Source organism: Bos javanicus, chromosome 12 (assembly GCF_032452875.1).
Source record: "Bos javanicus breed banteng chromosome 12, ARS-OSU_banteng_1.0, whole genome shotgun sequence".
Taxonomy (NCBI): domain Eukaryota; kingdom Metazoa; phylum Chordata; class Mammalia; order Artiodactyla; family Bovidae; genus Bos; species Bos javanicus.
The window spans coordinates 86,296,512-86,313,920 of record NC_083879.1 but is presented as its reverse complement, the minus strand read 5'-3'; the positions used below and the strand labels follow the sequence as shown (position 1 = coordinate 86,313,920).

The 17,409-nt window shown below is 57.3% G+C and overlaps 1 long non-coding RNA gene across 1 annotated transcript; it reads left to right on the top strand.

Annotated features, from left to right (window-relative positions):
• Positions 1 to 13,049: 13,049 nt before the first annotated feature.
• Positions 13,050 to 15,409, top strand: LOC133258623 (uncharacterized). The gene is made up of 2 exons (XR_009740106.1): positions 13,050 to 14,142; positions 14,650 to 15,409. It is a non-coding gene; the product is annotated as an uncharacterized LOC133258623 (long non-coding RNA).
• The last annotated feature ends 2,000 nt before the right edge of the window (positions 15,410 to 17,409 follow it).

The following is a 17,409-nucleotide window of genomic DNA, read 5'->3' as shown; positions in this document are numbered from 1 at the left end:
ACAGGGAAAGACACGATTTGTTGTTAAGCAAAACATCAAGTTGGGAAACTGGATAAAGAATGTGATTCCATTTCTGTTTAAGAAACGGTCAGATAGGGTGATAAGTAAGTAGGGAAAAAGACCAAAAGCATTTGCATGAAGCCATCAGCGGTGATGACCCAGGACCCGAGCTGGCAGGGAAGGGCTATCGGCAGTGGTGAGTGAAGTGAAAGTCGCTCAGTCGCGTCCGACTCTTTGTGACCCCCTGGGCTTCACAGTCCATGGAATTCTCCAGGCCAGAACACTGGAGTGGGTAGCCTCTCCCTTCTCCAGGGGGATCTTCCCGATCGAGGGATTGAACCCAGGTCTCCCGCATTGCGGGCGGATTCTTTACCGGCTGAGCCACCAGGGAAGCCCAAGAACGCTGGGGTGGGCACAGTGCTATAAGTACCGAATGCTCCGTTCTGTGACTCGTCTGAGGCTCCGAAAGCCCGGCTCTCCTCTGTCCGCAAAACATACGACAGTGTCTGTGTCACAGCAGCTGCACCGCGCGGGAGAGGCCGACGCCCGGGGGGTCAGGGCTGAGGGGGCAAGACTGGGCATCGGAGCTCCGTTCACCACCCAGGACTATGCTGCATCAGTCACACGGGCCGGTGAAACGGGAACGCGCCTGCTGGTGCGTGAATGTGCGGGCCTTCCCCAGCCTGGCCCTTCTTCCCTCTTCAGTCATTTCAGTGACAGAAAGATGCAATGGAGAAGTTTCTTTCCTCCCCTTTCCCTCCCTCCCTGGTTCTCTCTTCCTCTCTCCCCTTGTCTTCCTTCTTCTTCTCTTTCTAAGATAGAGCCTCCTATGCCTGGTGACCCTGTCAACTCAGAAATGGCAGCAAAGCAGGAAATGGAAATAAACTCTGGGCTGAAGGGCCCTTCCTGTGACCTGCTCTGGGATCACAGCGGCCCACGGGGTGCTACAGACGCTGGATCTGAGATTAAGCGGAGTGAACCCTGGCCACAGCTGGAGCGGCCGGCAGACCACAGACACCAGCTCCCGCCTGTCCTAGAGCAGAGGCTGCTACAGCCAGAGCCCTTGGCTTGGGAGCTGACCCCTGACCCTTGGCCTGGAGGCTGACACACTGGGCCTGGGGGCTGACCCCTGACCCTCGGCCGCTGGAAGGGACTGGTCCTCCTGCTTCGTGATGGGACCTCCCACCCCGAGTCTCTCCTGAGATGTTCCTCCGCTGCTCCTGGGAGTGATGCCCCAGCTCCCGCTCGTCCCTCCAGAGTCACCCCTGGCGCGCACTCTCCGGGGCCGTGGGAAGGGAGCCCATCCTTCATGAAGGGCTGTGGGTGGCGAAGGTCCCGGCCAGCAGCTGGACCATGACGCGGGCATACCTTCGAGAGGCCTTGACCACAGAGCTCTCTCCTCTGCTTCCCAGCGGATCAGCCATCATTTAGAGCACTGGCTAAAGCTGGAGGGGGATGAAGCGGATGCTGTAATCTAGGACTATTTGCCCTGTTTTGTTTACATGGACGTTTAAGCAGAAATCAATAAGAAAGTGAACGCAGACGGAACACCCACCCCGAGTCATAGCACGCAGCCCACGGCAGGCGGCTCGACGCTTCAGGAAAAGCAAACCCGAGAGTGTGAGTCGCGTGTGAGGGGCAGGGGCTCTTGGGCGCCGGGTGACGGCTCCAGGGGAGACGGACCTGGGCGTGAGCGCGTCACCCCTGGGCTGGGATCTGGATACTGCCGCCTGGAACATCGTACTACAATCAAACGTGGTGGATTCTACACCCAGCAATTTCAAAGCGTGCCTTCCAAATGGATACATTCTATACAAATAAAAGGATCTGATTCTGGGCTTTGAAATCAGCCGCCTGCCTTCTGTTTGCCGTACAATGCCATCTGACTTCTTCAGAAGCTCAGTGCCTCTTTTCCCTCCTGCACCTGTGAAAGCATCAGCATCTCATCTCGGATGCTTCCGTGTGACGCGGCAGGGAGGCGGGGTGTCTGCGGGCCCGCGGTGGGAGGGGCACGGGACCCCCAGCCCTCACGGCACCTTCACGCCGGGAAGCCTGGCTGTGCCCTGTCCACCTGGGAGCCGAGGCTGGGGAGGCCTTCGACAGGAGAGGCTGTGGGTGGGCTGCTGTTGCTCCTTCCCAGAGGGAGGCGTCTCTCCCAGGAGCCCGGGTTCCTTCTGCTAATACACGTGGTCCCGGGAGGAACCCGCATGTGAAGCCGGCGTCACAGAGAGGCGAGCAGACGACCCGCGTGATCGGACAGTTCTGTTGACGACACACCCGTCACATCAGCAGCTGTGTGACCTTAGGGGAGCTGCTGGGGGTCTCTGAGCCCCATTCTCCCACCAGTGATGTGGGTTGTTTGCGGCTCAGCCCTCCCAAGGAGGCAGGGAGAATGCCACCATGAGATTCGTGTTGGGTTGAGGCTGAGCGGCTCTGACGGGTCTCCTGCCGACACTTCAGGATGAGACACGGACTGGGTGAAGGACAGAGCGGCCGCACCTCCTTGCCCTGTGGTCCCCGCGACAGGGGAGGTCAGCAGTGTAGGGGAGGCCCCAGGAGGGAGGAGGCGCCAGCCCATAACAGGTCCTGCCAACCCCCAGACACTCTCTTGCTGGAATCCGTCTTGGCTGAGAGAGTCACTTGCACACCAGGAGGGGCCCTGAGTCAGGCTTGGGCACAAGCAAGACACTGTCCAGAGACCACCTGGGAAATTGACCTGGCAGAGGCAACCTGAGCCGCCCCGACCGCACTGTGCTCAAGCCGAGCTCACCCACGCGCTGCTCCTCACTCACTTCGCATCCCCTAAGCCCTGCCTCTATTTCACAATTGTGCCCGACCGCACGGTGCTCACGCCGAGCTCACCCACGCGCTGCTCCTCACCCGTTTCTCATCCCCTAAGCCCTGCCTCTATTTCACAATCGCGCTCTCACGCCGAGCTCACCCACGCGCTGCTCCTCACCCGTTTCTCATCCCCTAAGCCCTGCCTCTATTTCACAATCGCGCTCTCTCTGCTGGACTCCTCCTTCAGAGAACTCAAGGATCGAGGTCCTGCTTCCAGCCGCTCGCCGCTGGACCTGGACGCCCGGAATCTCCCCCGGTGCGCAGGTGAGCCGCTGCCCCTGTGACCACTGCCCGCTCCCGCCACAGACTCTCCTCTTAAGAGAGTCTGAGTCTTGGGGACTTCAGCCTGAGTCCCCATCCTTCTCTCTCTCCTGTCTCTGTGATAGTCGACTTACTAAATAGTTCAGTCCTCAGCGTCTAGTGCGTGCTGGGTGCTCAGCAAATGCTGAACAAGTGAATGAACAAGCATGACTGCCCCAAAATACAGTAAAAATAAGGATTACATTCTTGAAGGACACGGTTGTGCAGTTCAACGACCAAGGGAGGCCTAAGCAGCGGCTGTTTTGATGAAACGCGATAGCTCTCAGGTTTCTTCGCTGCTCTCCGAGGTAAGAACAGCCCTGCTGAGCAAACTGTGGGGAACGGGCAAGAACCATGGAGGCCCGGCGACGCCACAGACCCCCAGCCCCCAGCACGTCTGCGGGAGTAACGTGGAAAAGGAACCAGACGTTCTGATGGTAGTAGAGAAACAGGTTTTTGTTAATCAGTATTATCACACATCACTTGCTTCCCAAACAGTGTTTTTGGATGCTTTCTCTGCCCCTTTCCAAACATGTTGAAAATTTAAAACAGTACTTAGGATTCTCTAATAGGAGAATCGTCTCCCAACATCATCCCCCTCTGCCTCCAGAAATCTTTCTTTTTTTATGGCTGCACCTTTTGGCTTATTTTTAATTCCAGCAGCATGCCTTTGAGTTAAGAGAACCTTGCCTGTCTGAGCTTAAGAACAGAGCAATTCCACAACATCTATTCCGGAATGAAATATGAGGAAAGTGTAACCATTTCCTCTCCTGTATCTGTGATAGTTACAAAAAATCATTTATGCTTGAAAACATTATCCCTCAAGTGTAAATCTCTGCCACATTTCCAGCTCGGGATGGGCGTGGAAGTCTCTGGCATGTGCATTCCCGAGGAAAGGTCTCATCTGACTTTAAAAGTCTTTGCTGGGTCACAGGCCCTGAGTCAGTATGGAGGAGGGGACCAGCTGGACTGACCGCCCGTCCAGGGATCCCTGGCAGTTGTTGTGCCAACTGGCTTCAGAGATGTCTCTTTCTTCCTTTCCCGAGAGTGGTGGCCACCCTGCTCTTTCTAAACTAGAAGCTGCAATGGGGGCAGTGAAATGGGAAGGGGGCACCCCGCCCTGGAGGCAGGGGCCGTGGCCTGACCGGAGATTTCAGAGCCTTGGAGCCTGCTGCGGCTCCAAGATGGAGGCGGGTCGGACTCTGTCCTGGGGTCTCCACACTGTGCCCCGACCCTCCAGAGGGCGAGGCTCCATCCAGGCCGGTGGACCAGCTCCCCCAGGGTGCCGGTTAGAAACGGGGTCCTTGGCCCCCACCCCAGACCCAGAGAATCAGAGACTGAGGTGGTGCAGCCCGCCGGCTGCGTTTCAGCAAGTCCGCCTGCAAGTCTCCGGCACACGCGTTGTGTGCACCGCTAGGACACCCTCAGGTCTCCTTTCGGTGCGGAAGCCTTTCGTTCTGTTTTATTTAAACAATCACGGTGACCAGAGGGGCTCTGGCTGTCCCGGGGCAGTCTCTGCAGAGACTCACGCAGGTGAGGCTTGCCCAGGGCAGCCGGCCGGGCCTTCCTGCCTCCTCTCAGCCAGGTCTCTACCCGCCTCCCTCTGGGGCACACGCAAGACAAAGGTGGTTTCGGTTTTTCCTGATCTTTCTGTGCTGCCACAGGGGAGGATTCAGACACATTTTGGTATCAAGATGTCAAGGGCAGCTGAAATCCACCGAGAAGCCTTTTATTGCACATATTTGGCTGCTGAAGTGTCACATGAGGCTAAGTGCTCACAAAAAGCAGATAACAATTAGTCATTCAAGGCCAAATTTGCGGCTAAGACTCCCCCTTCGAGCTGATCTGAAAGTGTCCCCGGGCTTGCCATAGGAGGTGGGTTGCTATGGTGATGCTAGGAGATGAGATAGAATTTGGAAAAAGACTAGAAAATGTTGCAAGAGAAGAAAGGCTTAGAATTTAAAGGCACTTGGTCTGAACATAGGCAGGTGACTTCTTCCCATAGTGTAGCTGTCCTCGTAACACAAATCAAAATTTCCTAATTTTTTACACAAAGCAGTATCCTATTTTACGGCATGACTCAGGACCCCAGAAGATCAAGACCACAGGAACAAAGATCTTTGTTCTACAACATCACTCGTTATGAGCTAACTCCTACCACAAGTTCACTGTTTGCAGATGTGTTTGAGAAGCCAAGTTACCGGATGGGATTTGCTAAATGCTGTTGCACACACCCCACAGCTGGGCTGCTCTTGACCTTGTGGACTGCCGCAGACAGCAGATCGCAGTTTCCAAGGATTGTCACTCAATAAGCACAGAGTTACATTTAATCACAGATTTAACGTAAACGAACGTAATCGGGTAATCAGAATGTGCAGTGGCATGGTGTTACAAGACGGAGCAGTGCGCTTATAATGTTGTGTAAAATTACGTTAAAAATTCATATTGAACTTTGTAATAAAAAGGCACCGTTCAGCAAAAGCAGATGATTTTAAAGTTCAACGTCTTGATCACTTCAACATTTCATTTATGAAATGCTGTGTTTAGCCAATACTTTTAACAATTTGCTAAATATGTTTTGTAAAAATCAAACAATTTCATAGTTAGTGGAGTGCTAAAAAAGCCCTAGGAGCCATTCTCTTGGCTGCATATAGCTCAAACAGCTGAAACCATTTTAAGAAGAGGCTTCATTATAAATCATTGAAAATAGGGATTCAGAGGAGAAATGCTGACACAATCCTTCCCTGCAAATGAGGGCCTGAAGCGCCGACCGGATTCTTGACGTGACCGAGCGACAGGGTGCGACGTGCCGTCTCAGCCTGAGTGACGCCCCCGCCTGACGTGCCCGCTCAGCCCGGGTGACGCCGACGGCCCCGCCCGCCGAGGGTCGGCCACGCAGCACGATCTGGGGGCTCTGAGTGAAGGGCCCCAGTGGAGCCGCACCCGCCTTCCCAAGTGTGTCTGCGCCGACATCCTGATGATGGTGGTGGCTTTTGAGTGCTTCCAGGAGCCCAGGGCTGTCCAGGGGCCCAGGGGTGTCTGGGGGCTGGGTCTGCAGCATCCCACCCCCCACTGCCAGAGCCCCCAGACCCCCGTCCACTCCCCGCGAGGCCTCCTGAGCGACTTCATCTGGGGAAACACTGATGCAGACACAGCCTTGGGGGACCGCTGGTGTTTGCGGGAAGCGTCTCCAGATCCCAGCAGGGCCGGGGCCAACACTGGGCTGATGGAGGTGTGGCCGGGGGCCCCTGGAGAGGACGCGGGCTAGGCACACCCCCGAAGAGAGGGAGCAGGTCCTGAGGGCCGGGGAGGGGTGGGGGCCTGGGGCGGAGCAGACCGTGGAAGGTGCGTCACGACCCTCTGTGCCTCAGTGCTGAATTCAGAGAAGACCCCACAGGGTCGGTATCAACACATGCTGACTGTAGACGAAGTCGCGGTTTTTCTGATAATCGTTAGATACGTCTCCACATGACTTGGTTCTTCTCCTTCGGGCTGTGTGATTGGAGGTCACCTTCCTACCCGCCACTGGGAGTCAGGGATGGCCACGTGACTTGTTTGGTCACTGCAGGTGAGTGCAGGGGACGCATGCAGTTAATCCTGTGGGTGACTGCACCTCCCATCCCAGAGGTAGCCGTCGTAACCCTGTGCCAAGGACCCCTCAGCCAAGGACTCTGAGCGCCTGTGACCTGACCCGGGATCCAGACAGAACACAGTGCCCTCCCGGGTGGGCACTGAGGCACAGAACTGTTTGCTATGGTGGCTTAACCAGGCCTCCCTGACTCATGCAGGCTGTGCCTCTGGTAGGGCTGACAGTTCTGGCAAGGAGATCTGGATCTTCTAATTGATGTGTCCGTAATTATAACACTTGCTATAAATTGCATAAGCTAAATTCTGTAACTCTAACCAACAATACATACATACCCAGTGCAACTCTGTAAGTGAATGGCGCGTGCGTTCTAAGTCACTCGGTCGTGTCCGACTCTTTGCGGCCCCGTGGACCGTAGTCCACCAGGCTCCTCTGTCCCTGGGATTCTCCAGGCAAGAATACTGGAGTGGGTTGCCATGGCCCGGTCCAGGGGATCTTCCCAAATTTAAGAGTCATCTTAAAAATGGACGGGTGATGAGGACTTCCTTGGCGGTCCATTGGTTAAGACCTCACCTTCCAATGCAGGGGGTGTGGGTTCGATTCTTGGTCAAGGAGGTAAGATCCCACGTGCCTCTTGGCCAAAAAAACAACACACAAAACAGAAACAATATGGTAACAAATTGAATAAAGATTTTTAAAATGGTCCACATTAAAAAAAAAGCATTAAAAAAAATGGATGAGTGGGCACAAAGTGTTTTGAAAGCATCCTTATAAAAGGGATGCCCAGAGTCTGGTTCTGAGGCGCGGCCCTTCTGCCTGGACGGGCCCCTGGGTCTTGGGAACTGCCCTGTGTGCGTGATGACCATGTCTGCATGACTCGCGTCCTGCGAAAAGCAGAGCAGAGCTGCCGTGTGGGCTCAGTGTCCACTCGGCCAAGGCGGGCCGTGTGCCAGCACAGCACTTGGGTTCCAGGGTGGGGGGTCCTCGTGAGCCCGTTAGCGTTTAGGAGGGAGCTTCGGGGTCTTAGACTGCCAGGCCTCGCTGTCCGATTGGCCTTCACGCTGGAGCCGAGCCAACACGAATCCATGCGCAGCCGGCAGGACCTGTGAGGGTCCTGGTGTGTGGAGCGTCGGCCCCGCCGGGGGCCAGAGGCAGGGGTGTCTGTGGCAGGATCTGCGTGACTGCCCGCCTGCATTTGGAGTATTCCCTGAAGGCTCAGGTGGTAAAGAATCTGCTTGCAATGTGGGATACCATGGTTCAGTCCTGGGTCGGGAAGATCCCCTGGAGGAGGAACCCTCCTGCCAATGAAAGAGATGCAAGAGACCTGGGTTCGATCCCTGGGTCAGGAAGATTCCCCTGGAGAGGGAAATGGCAGTCCTGTCCAGTATTCTTGCCTGGAGAAGCCCATGGACAGAGGAGCCTGGCGGGCCGCAGTCCACGGGGTTACACAGAGTCAGACACGACCGAGCAACAGAGCACGCATCCTGTGTTACTGCTGACATCAGTCTTCACGGTATTTAACCGGCCAAGGGTTAAGCCCAGGACCGAGCCTCCCCAAAGCAGAGTCCACTCCTAACACCCAGCCTGGTGAGTGGGGTCAGGACCCCCGTTATGACATCGGCCAGTGTCCCCTGAAGAAGTGGAGGCTGACCATCACCAGGAGAAGCTCCTGAGGGGTGGGGAGGGGTGGCCTGCGCCCACCCTGGGGGACGAGCCCCACGGGGGATGGAAGTGGGGCGCCGGTCCCTGGGAGGGGGCCATGGGTCCCTAACCCCCTCAGCCACCTGGCCCCGCTCGGCCGAGGGGCTCCAGCAGCAGCAGCAGGCTTTGTGTCTGAGTCTGCCCTCAGCCGCGGGCGGTGCCCTCAGCCCAGGTCTGGATTTGGCAGCAGGTGCCAGCCCGCGGGGGCAGAGACAGGGGCGCATTCATGCCAGCGTGGCCGCCCCAGCGCGGCTCATCAAAGCGCAGCGGGGCCTCCCCATCCACTTGGGCACGGTCCTGCCGGGCACAATGATTTATTCATGTCTCCGCAAAGAGGAGTATCATGTGGGTTCATTGTGTGATGGATTTCAGCTCCTCTGAATGGCCATGCTGGGGCCGGGACCCATCAGAGGCTGGGGCCCTGGGAACGGACACCCAACACCGAAGCTTCCTGGGAACCCCATCCTCGGGGGCGCCCACCTGGGTCCCTGGGAGGCGGCCAGGGCCTCCGAGTCTCAGGCCTGGCTCTGCGCATCAGGGGCAGGGAGACCCGGTTTCTCGCCCACTGCTGTCGTCCAGGCTGGTGCCCCGAGGAGGGAAGGGCGCCCTCCAGACGGATGACTTGAGGCCTGGGGAGGAAAGGCCTGGCTCAGACGTGGGGGTCACGGCCCCGCCCTGCAGGGGAGGACCTGGCCGCCCGCCGCAGGAGCCGTCTCCTCCGTCTGTGTGCTCGGTGGTCCTGGGTGGCCCCAGGGCAGCCCTGCAGTCAGGCACGGGTCCAAGGGGACAGAGCTCCTCCTGCTCGTTGGTTTGCGTAAATTCCTGCGTAGTGACCACGATCGGGCCACGCTCTCCTTCCTGTCTGTGCGCCAAAAGCGTGGCTGCTGAGGGCGTGGAGAGCAGGTGAAGACATGACCCTGCAGAGAAGGGCAAGCCCCTGGAAACCGGCCCTGAGCCCCTCCTAACCCGCAGGTCCTGGACTGACCACGAGGCCTGCCTGTGAGAGTCAGGGGAGCAGAGGAGGAAGGCCGCCAAACCCGGGCTCCTGAAAATGGGCTGAGAATCCCGCTTTCAACGGCCCCCAGGCCAGCTTACGGCCCCTGGGTGAAAATGGGCTGAGAATCCCGCTTTCAACGGCCCCCAGGCCAGCTTACGGCCCCTGGGTGAAAATGGGCTGAGAATCCCGCTTTCAACGGCCCCCAGGCCAGCTTACGGCCCTTGGGTGAAAATGGGCTGAGAATCCCGCTTTCAACGGCCCCCAGGCCAGCTTACGGCCCCTGGGGAGCTGGGCTTCCAGAACTTCCTCTTTTCCATGGTGAGCACCCCAGTCCCTACATCCTTCCCCACTCCTAATGCCCAGCTTCCTGCTGCTGTTAAAAACAAATAGAAATGAGAACAAATAGAAGCAGGGGGGAAGGAGAAGAAAAAGGTGCATTTTTTTTCCATCATAAAAGAGTAAGAAGAACATTGAGAATTAGGAGAAGAAGGAAAAGCACACGGAGTGAAGCCAACACGTACAGCTGGAGAGGAACGTCCCGAGGTCAGAAGGTGAGACAGGTGCATTTACAAATCAGCGGTGAAAGGCCAGAGCCAGGTAGTGACAACTTAAGAACAAAGGAGCTAAAACAAGAAGCCCACGGGGCACAGGGGCCAGAGAGGGGCCGAGAGCCCACGGGGCACAGGGGCCAGAGAGGGGCCGAGAGCCCACGGGGCACAGGGGCCAGAGAGGGGCCGTGAGCCCACCGATGGCTGAGCAAGGGCTGAGACAAGGGTCGTGCACACATGGTATTTAGAAGAAGACATTTTTAAAGGAAGAGAGAGCAGTTAATTCAAATATGAGGAAAAGAGAAAGACCACAATGGACAGGATCAGGAGATCAGATGGTGAGGCTGGCGGTCTTCACAGATCTGGGGGTCTGGCAGCCCTGGGGGGGACGTGCTCCCTCCAGACGCAGAGACGCCGTGGGGGACAGGAGCCAGGCAGGCGGAGGGGAACAGGACGCCTGCCCCGGGACTCCTGGGCCCTTATTTCCGAGAGGACGTACCCTCACTGGTCTCGGTTGGGCTGGGTGTGTGACCATCAGCACCGATTCGAAACAGTCCTGGTTTCGGGCGTCCGGGAGCAGACTCTGGGCCGTCTCGGGGGACGCACGCACCAGGCAAACGTTCTCACAGCAGCTTCTCCCTGATCAGATGGAGCAGGTATAAGTGGCAGACTTTCTAGTTTTGCTCAGTGCGTTCACTCTAACTTCCCACCCTTACAGATTCCGTATTCCAACCTTCGTGGCCCCAGTAGCAGAAGAACTGGTAAATTGTAGTAGGCAGGTGTTCACTTTTAGCGCAAATCAAACTAACAAGTGTATCCGGAAGCCCAACAGGTAACACTCTGCAAAGTCCATGAAAGCTGAGACCTCAGGGTCACGCTGCACGGCCGGGGGGACGTGTGCGCAGGCCGTGTCCAGTTACAGGGCCGGGCCCTGAGCGTCAGGAGCATCATTACTGTTGGGCAACAACTGTCAGAGCAGGACGGAGCTTCTTCAGAAGGGCCCCAGCAGAGGGAGGAAAATGCCCTAAAACCTTTACAGAGAAAAGGAGCATTTTATTCTCAAATTACTGCTGTTGGCAGCAAGAGCCTTCATATAAATTACAGCTCAACTTCCCAGGAGGTGTTCCCACCACTGCACTGTGGGCTTTGTGTGAAATCACCGCACTGAGATGAGCAGGTCACCAAGCGGAGACCTGGCATGAAGAGCAAACTTGGCCAGGAGCCTGCTCCAGATCCCTCCCTCGGGGAATGTGGGGAAGGGGAGGAGGGAAGGTAAGGGGGAGGGGAGGAGGGAGGGGAGGAGGGAGGGAAGGAGGGAGGAGGGAGGGGAGAAGAAGGAAGGGAGGGGAGAAGGGGGAGGGAAGAGGGGGAGGAGGGGAAGGGAAGAAGGGGGAAGGAGGGAGGGGAAGGGGAGGGGGGAGGGGAGGAAGGCTAGGAAGTGGGAGGGGCTTGTCGAATCAGACTTGGCTTCTTCTGGAACTGACATCTGACGTGGGGCTGTCACTCCCTCCGCCTCGCTGCCCCGAGGAGCAGGCGGCCTCTGACCAGGGCGGCAGGTCGCCCCGCTGGTTCCTGAGCACGGCTCGTGGAGCAGTTTCCGATGATGCTGTCAGGTCGGGTCCTCCTCAGAGCTCAGAAGACCGTCAAGTCAAGAACCCCAGCCTGTCAGGACACCTTGGTGGCCCTGCAGCCCCTCAGCCGCTCAGGACAGAGAGAGGACCAGCAATGTCCTCTGCCTTTGGGGAGGGTCTGGTCTGGAGACATGTCCAGAATCGGAGGGGCTCGAACCTTAGAATTTCTGCTGAGAGGTGAGGTGGTGACCCGGGCACCACCATCCCCCTTTCCGAGAACTTCTTCCCAAAGCCGTGCAGCAGAGAGGGCGTCTTACACCTCCGGCTCCATTTGTATGCGGCTGCCCTCGAGGCCGTAACTGGGATCAGTTTAAGGAGCACTCATTGGGCACCAGCTGTATGCACTGTGCTAGATCTCAGAGCTAAGCAGGAGGCTGCCTGTCCTGAAGGCTTACATCCTGGCGGGGCAGGCAGACCCAGGGCCCTAATGCCGGCACCGCGTGGACCAGGGCTCCACAGGGGGTGAGCAGCCAGAGCTGTGTGAAAAGCCCGCACTGGTGCACCGCCTGGCTGGGTGGGTGGGGTGGAGGGGAAGGAGGCAACATGGGAGGTAGGGAGGAGTTGAGGATGCTGTGGGCCAGCTGGGCAACAGATGTTTTCCCACCAATTGAGCAAGAAGGGCCAGGTTTGGGGACACTTAAGATTTTGATCAAGGTTTCCCATCCCAGGTTGGAATGTGGACCCTAAAGCATCTCCGTTTTCCTGCATAAATCCGGGAAGAGTCTGAGAGATGGGCCTGGCACTCATCCAACACACTCCATTTTCTCCCTGGGCCTCCAGCAGCCTTTGTCTCCAGCCTTGCTGGGGGCTCAGACAGTAAAGAGTCTGCCTGCAATACAAGAGACCCTAGTTCGATCCCTGGGTGGGGAAGATCCCCTGGAGGAGGAAATGGCAACCCATTCCAGTATTTTTGCCTGAAAACTCCTGTGGACAGAGGAGTCTGATGGGCTACAGTCTAAAGGGTCACAAAAAGTCCTACACGACTGAGCAACTAACACATTCATATATTCCCTGGGGGCTGGGCCAGGGGCCAGAGCTCCGGCCAGGGGACCCTGGACGCTGTGCACAGAGCAGGTTCCCGCCTCACCCCTGAGATACCGCACATCCTGGATTGTGTAGGAGGGCAAAGCCAAGCTGCTGTTTCATTAAAGCCACCACAACACTGGGGTTGCTAACACAGCTCTTAGTTTATGTAACTGTGCTGCGGCAGGAGTGGGAAGGACTGGGAGGACGATGGGGGAGCAGGGAGACCCCAAGCCGCAGCTCCGCCTCTCTCCTGCGTGTCCAGCGTCCGTGCCCAGGAACCTGCCGCGGACCTCAGAGCAGGCTGCAGGGGACCGACGCGCACTGCCCACCCGGCTGCAGGAGGGACACTGCCCACCCGGCTGCAGGAGGACACTGCCCACCCGGCTGCAGGAGGCACACTGCCCACCCGGCTGCAGGAGGACATGCTCTCTGGGCTCACGGAGGTGGGGGCGGGGGCAGCCTGTCTGCGGGGTGAGGATGGGGCGCCAGGCTTAACGGGCTGCAGCCCTGTCCCCGAGATGGGGTCAGACTCCAGTGGAACTGCTGCCCACGAGCGCGGCCCCGCACATGCCCAGGGCCCAGCGATGCTGATCTCTGGCACAGCCTGCTCAGGGGCGTCCGCTGCCCCCGCAGCTCCATCCAGCTCCCCGCCTGGCTCCCCATCAGTGCAGAGGACATTTAACAGCAGGGTGTCCAAAGTGCTCTCGCAGGCAAACCCATGCCACAGGGCTGTGACTGGGGTTGGCAGGAGAAGCTAAAAATATTCCTGGAGGAGCGGAGTGGAGCCAGAGCATGGAGCTCCCACTGCGCTGGGAGCGGCGGTGGCCAATTACGGGGGCGGCGGTGGAGGGGGGCACGGCAGGGCTGCCTGCCGGGAGGGCGGGCGCCGCGTTCCCCGCAGGAGGAGGACCGGGGTCGTGGCCTGGAGCGCGCTGCCCCGCGGGTGTGGACATCATTTCCAAATGTGGCAGAGGACCCGGCCTCGGCAACAGCAGGGCCCCCTTTCAGCAGACGCACACGGGGCTGGGCTTCAGAGCCTGCGGTCCCCTGAGCTGCGGGGAAGATCTGCGGCTCCGTAAGCAGCAGCCACGGGTGGGTTCTTCTCCGGACAATCACACTGGTTCAGATCGGCTGCTTCCCTTCCCACTCTCACCCAGGGCTCTGGATAGCAGGGCTGAAACCGCAGCTGGCGGGCTGGTGCCCGCTCCAGGCCCTGCCTTGTCTTCCTCCGCGCAGGCCGGGGTCGCTGCCTCTGTCTCCTGCTCTCCTGCGCCCAGGGTCCAGGTGCTGCCCCTGCGCCCTCCCCACTCAGGTGCCATCTGTCCTGATGTCTCCCAGCGTGGAAATACGCCGAAGGCGTCCAGACCTGCACCGAGCTATTCCCATCGCATCTGTGGCTTCTCTGTGGTCCTATTTACCTGGGTTTTTTAACTCAAGTAGCATGAACTTCTGTTTTCTAAGAACAGCTGTGAAACTAACACATCCCTTGCTGAGTTTGGGGACTGGCATTTGGTGAGTGAATAATAAAGTCGGGTGTGTGTGTGTGTGTGTGTTTGTGTGTGCGTGTGTGTGCGTGCTCAGTCGTGTCCAACTCTTTGTGGCCCCGTGGACTATAGCCCGCCAGGCTCCTCTCTCCATGGGATTATCCAGGCAGGAATACTGGAGTGGGTTGCCATCTTCTTCTCCAGGGGCTCTTCCCAACTCAGGGATCAAACCCACATCTCCTGCATCTCCTGTGCTGGCACGTGGGTTCTTTACCACCGTGCCACCAGGAAACAGCATAAAGTCCGATAGGGCTAACAGACAACACACACGTAGGAGATCTAGTTACTGAGACCACGTTGGATGTGGGGGTTACCCACTGAAAAATACCCTGTGTGCTCATTGTGAACAGTGTCTCACCAAGAGAAAAAGGACACGATTTGACAAGAGTGTGAACAGCTGGTGCCTATGAGTTGGGAGGGCTCCCGCCAGGGCCCCAGGCTCTGCCTCAAAATTGCTCTGTTCACCCTCTCTCAGCGCAGGTCCTGGGGAAATCTGAAGAGGACTGAGACAGGAATGGTTGATGACAAAGTCAAGACACAAATCCTCGAGACAGGGGGGAGCCCTGGCCTGGACCCTGGAGAGCTGAGCGCCTTCCAAGAGAAGATATGTGGTCCTCCTCGCTGCTCTGCACTCAGGGACGGTGCGGCGGTGTCTGGAACCCGGATGATGGATGTGGATTCACAGACAAGGATGCATAGACACGGATGCATGGGTGTAGATGTACCTTATGGATGCCCGGTCCACGGACGCAGGCACGCCCTACATCAGGGCTCCTCCCCACCCCACCGAGAGCCAGTTGTAAGGCATTTACCAAGTACGCCTCCACTAAAAGCCTTCTGTATCCTTAATTCAGGTGAGCTGTTTTACCGTCTCTGGTTCTCACTTGAAATTCCCAGAGGATGGCCTGTCCCACAACTGACCGTGGGCTCTGACATGTGTCCGGTGCTTCGCCTTGTCCCTGCAGGTCTGCTGAAGTCACCGCATGTCGAGCAGCTCTGGAGCAAGGCCGCCCTCCTGGGGAGGAAGGATGACCCCACTTCTCCCCCTGCCCCCCCAAGTCAGCCCTGACACTCTGAACGCAGTGCTGCACCTTATTCCTCCCCAGGACTTCCCGCTGCTTCTCTGGAATGTTCCATCACTTATCAGCTTTATGGCCTTGACAGTCTTGTAACCTCTACATGCCTCATCAGAATAATGGCTGATAAATGTGAATAATAATACTAACTTGAAATTATGGTTGAGAGAGTGAAATTACACACGAACATGAAGAATATTGTGTTTAGTGGCTACCTGTGGTTTTTAGAGCTGACCAATCAACTTCCTATAAAAAGACATCAGAATATCACATAAAATCCAAAAGTGAGAGACAGAGTAAATAAAACGCAGTTCTAGACTATGAGATTCTAGACTATGAGATTCTAGACTATGAGGAATGAAGCTGGTCTGGAAAGCCACTAGCAAGTGAGACCTTGACAACATGGGTGGGTGTGTGTCTTGGTTCCCGTGGAAATGATCTACAGATAGGTGTGGACACAGTTTATCTGGTGGACCAGCTAAGTCAGGGAGTTTGCTAGCGCCTTCAGTACAGGGACTGCAGGGTTTGGACTGGCCTTGACTCTCCAGGGCCGTGCTGACTGTCGTGACGGTGGTGATGACCCCAGCTAACCTTATTAAGCATCTACTATGCAAGCCACGGACCACAGACACTCTGATTCCTCCCTTCTGTGCATTTTCTCATTTAACGGTCATAACTTACTCTAATTGTTGTGTAATAAGGAGTTTGTCTGGTTGTGTCCGAGGTGCCCGGGGATAACATTTAAGCTGCTGCAAACTGATGCTTTTGAACTGTGGTGTTGGAGAAGACTCTTGAGAGTCCCTTGGACTGCAAGGAGATCCAACCAGTCCATCCTAAAGGAGATCAGTCCTGGGTGTTCATTGGAAGGACTGATGCTGAAGTTGAAACTCCAATACTCTGGCCACCTCATGCAAAGAACTGACTCATTTGAAAAGACCCTGATGCTGGGAAAGATTGAAGGCAGGAGGAGAAGGGGATGACAGAGGATGAGATGGCTGGATGGCATCACCAGCTCAATGAACATGAGTTTGGGTGAACTCTGGGAGTTGGTGATGGACAGGGAGGCCTGGCGTGCTGCAGTCCATGGGGTTTCAAAGAGTCAGACATGACTGAGCGACTGAACTGACTGAATTTCCCTGGAGACACAAGTGTCTCTGTTCCTCACAGTGCCCCTGGAGAGCTTGCGCTGAGGAGGTGCTCAGAGCGGGGCGGCCATGCCAGCAAGGCTGACCGAGTGAGGTCAGCCTACCCTCTGAACCTCCACGAGAGGTGTGAGACTGAGATGGCATTCAGTCTATGTAGAGACCAGTGAAAACTCTGGGCAAGCCCACATCCACATGTCACGAGGGCGGGTGACGCCCCCGGCTCTACGGGAGAGGGCCCTGGGCACCCAGACCTCCCCAGGTGCCCCTTCCTTTGGCGGATCCTGATTCGTGTCCTGGAAAACAGAGCTGACAGAGCGCGTTTCTGGTTCTGAGTCAGTTAGTGAACCGTTGCACCCAAGGAGGCCACGGGAGCCCTGGGATTTACAGCCCATGGTCAGAAGGGGGGCAGACCGAGGCTCAAGCCTGCCACGGGAGCCCTGGGATTTACAGCCTATGCTCAGAAGGGGGGCAGACCGAGGCTCAATCCTGGAGTGTGGGTGGCACCTCTGCCTTTAAGCTGCACGGCTGCCCGCTGCCCCCGGGCCAGGACACGCTGCTGCCCACCCAGTGGGGCCCCAGGCTGATGAGAAAGCAGAGATCCGGAGAGACCAGGCAGCGAGCACCAGACCCGCTTTGAGTTCGTGGCACGGCCGACCCCGTCCACACTGCGGGGACCCGCGTCTCCGGGGAAACGGCGTTTCGTCTGGACCACGCCTGGGCGCGCAGACCAGGAACACGATGAGAACAGAGGGCTGCCCGCAGACAGCCTCCCAGCCGTGGGAGCCGATGTGCTTCCTGGGGGATCAAGGGTCTCAGCGTACTGCGCAGGGGTCACGGGCCACAGTGGATGCCGTCTCCCACCTCGGCCTCAGTGATAAAGGCGGGGGTCTCAGGGTCACGGGAATGTCAAGGAAAGGAAACGCGTGGTCGGCGGGCAGAGGCGGCCTGTCTGCCGTGAGGAGGGTTTTGCTTTTCCCCCTTTTCTGTGCCCACAAGTGTGTCCTGAGCTCCCGC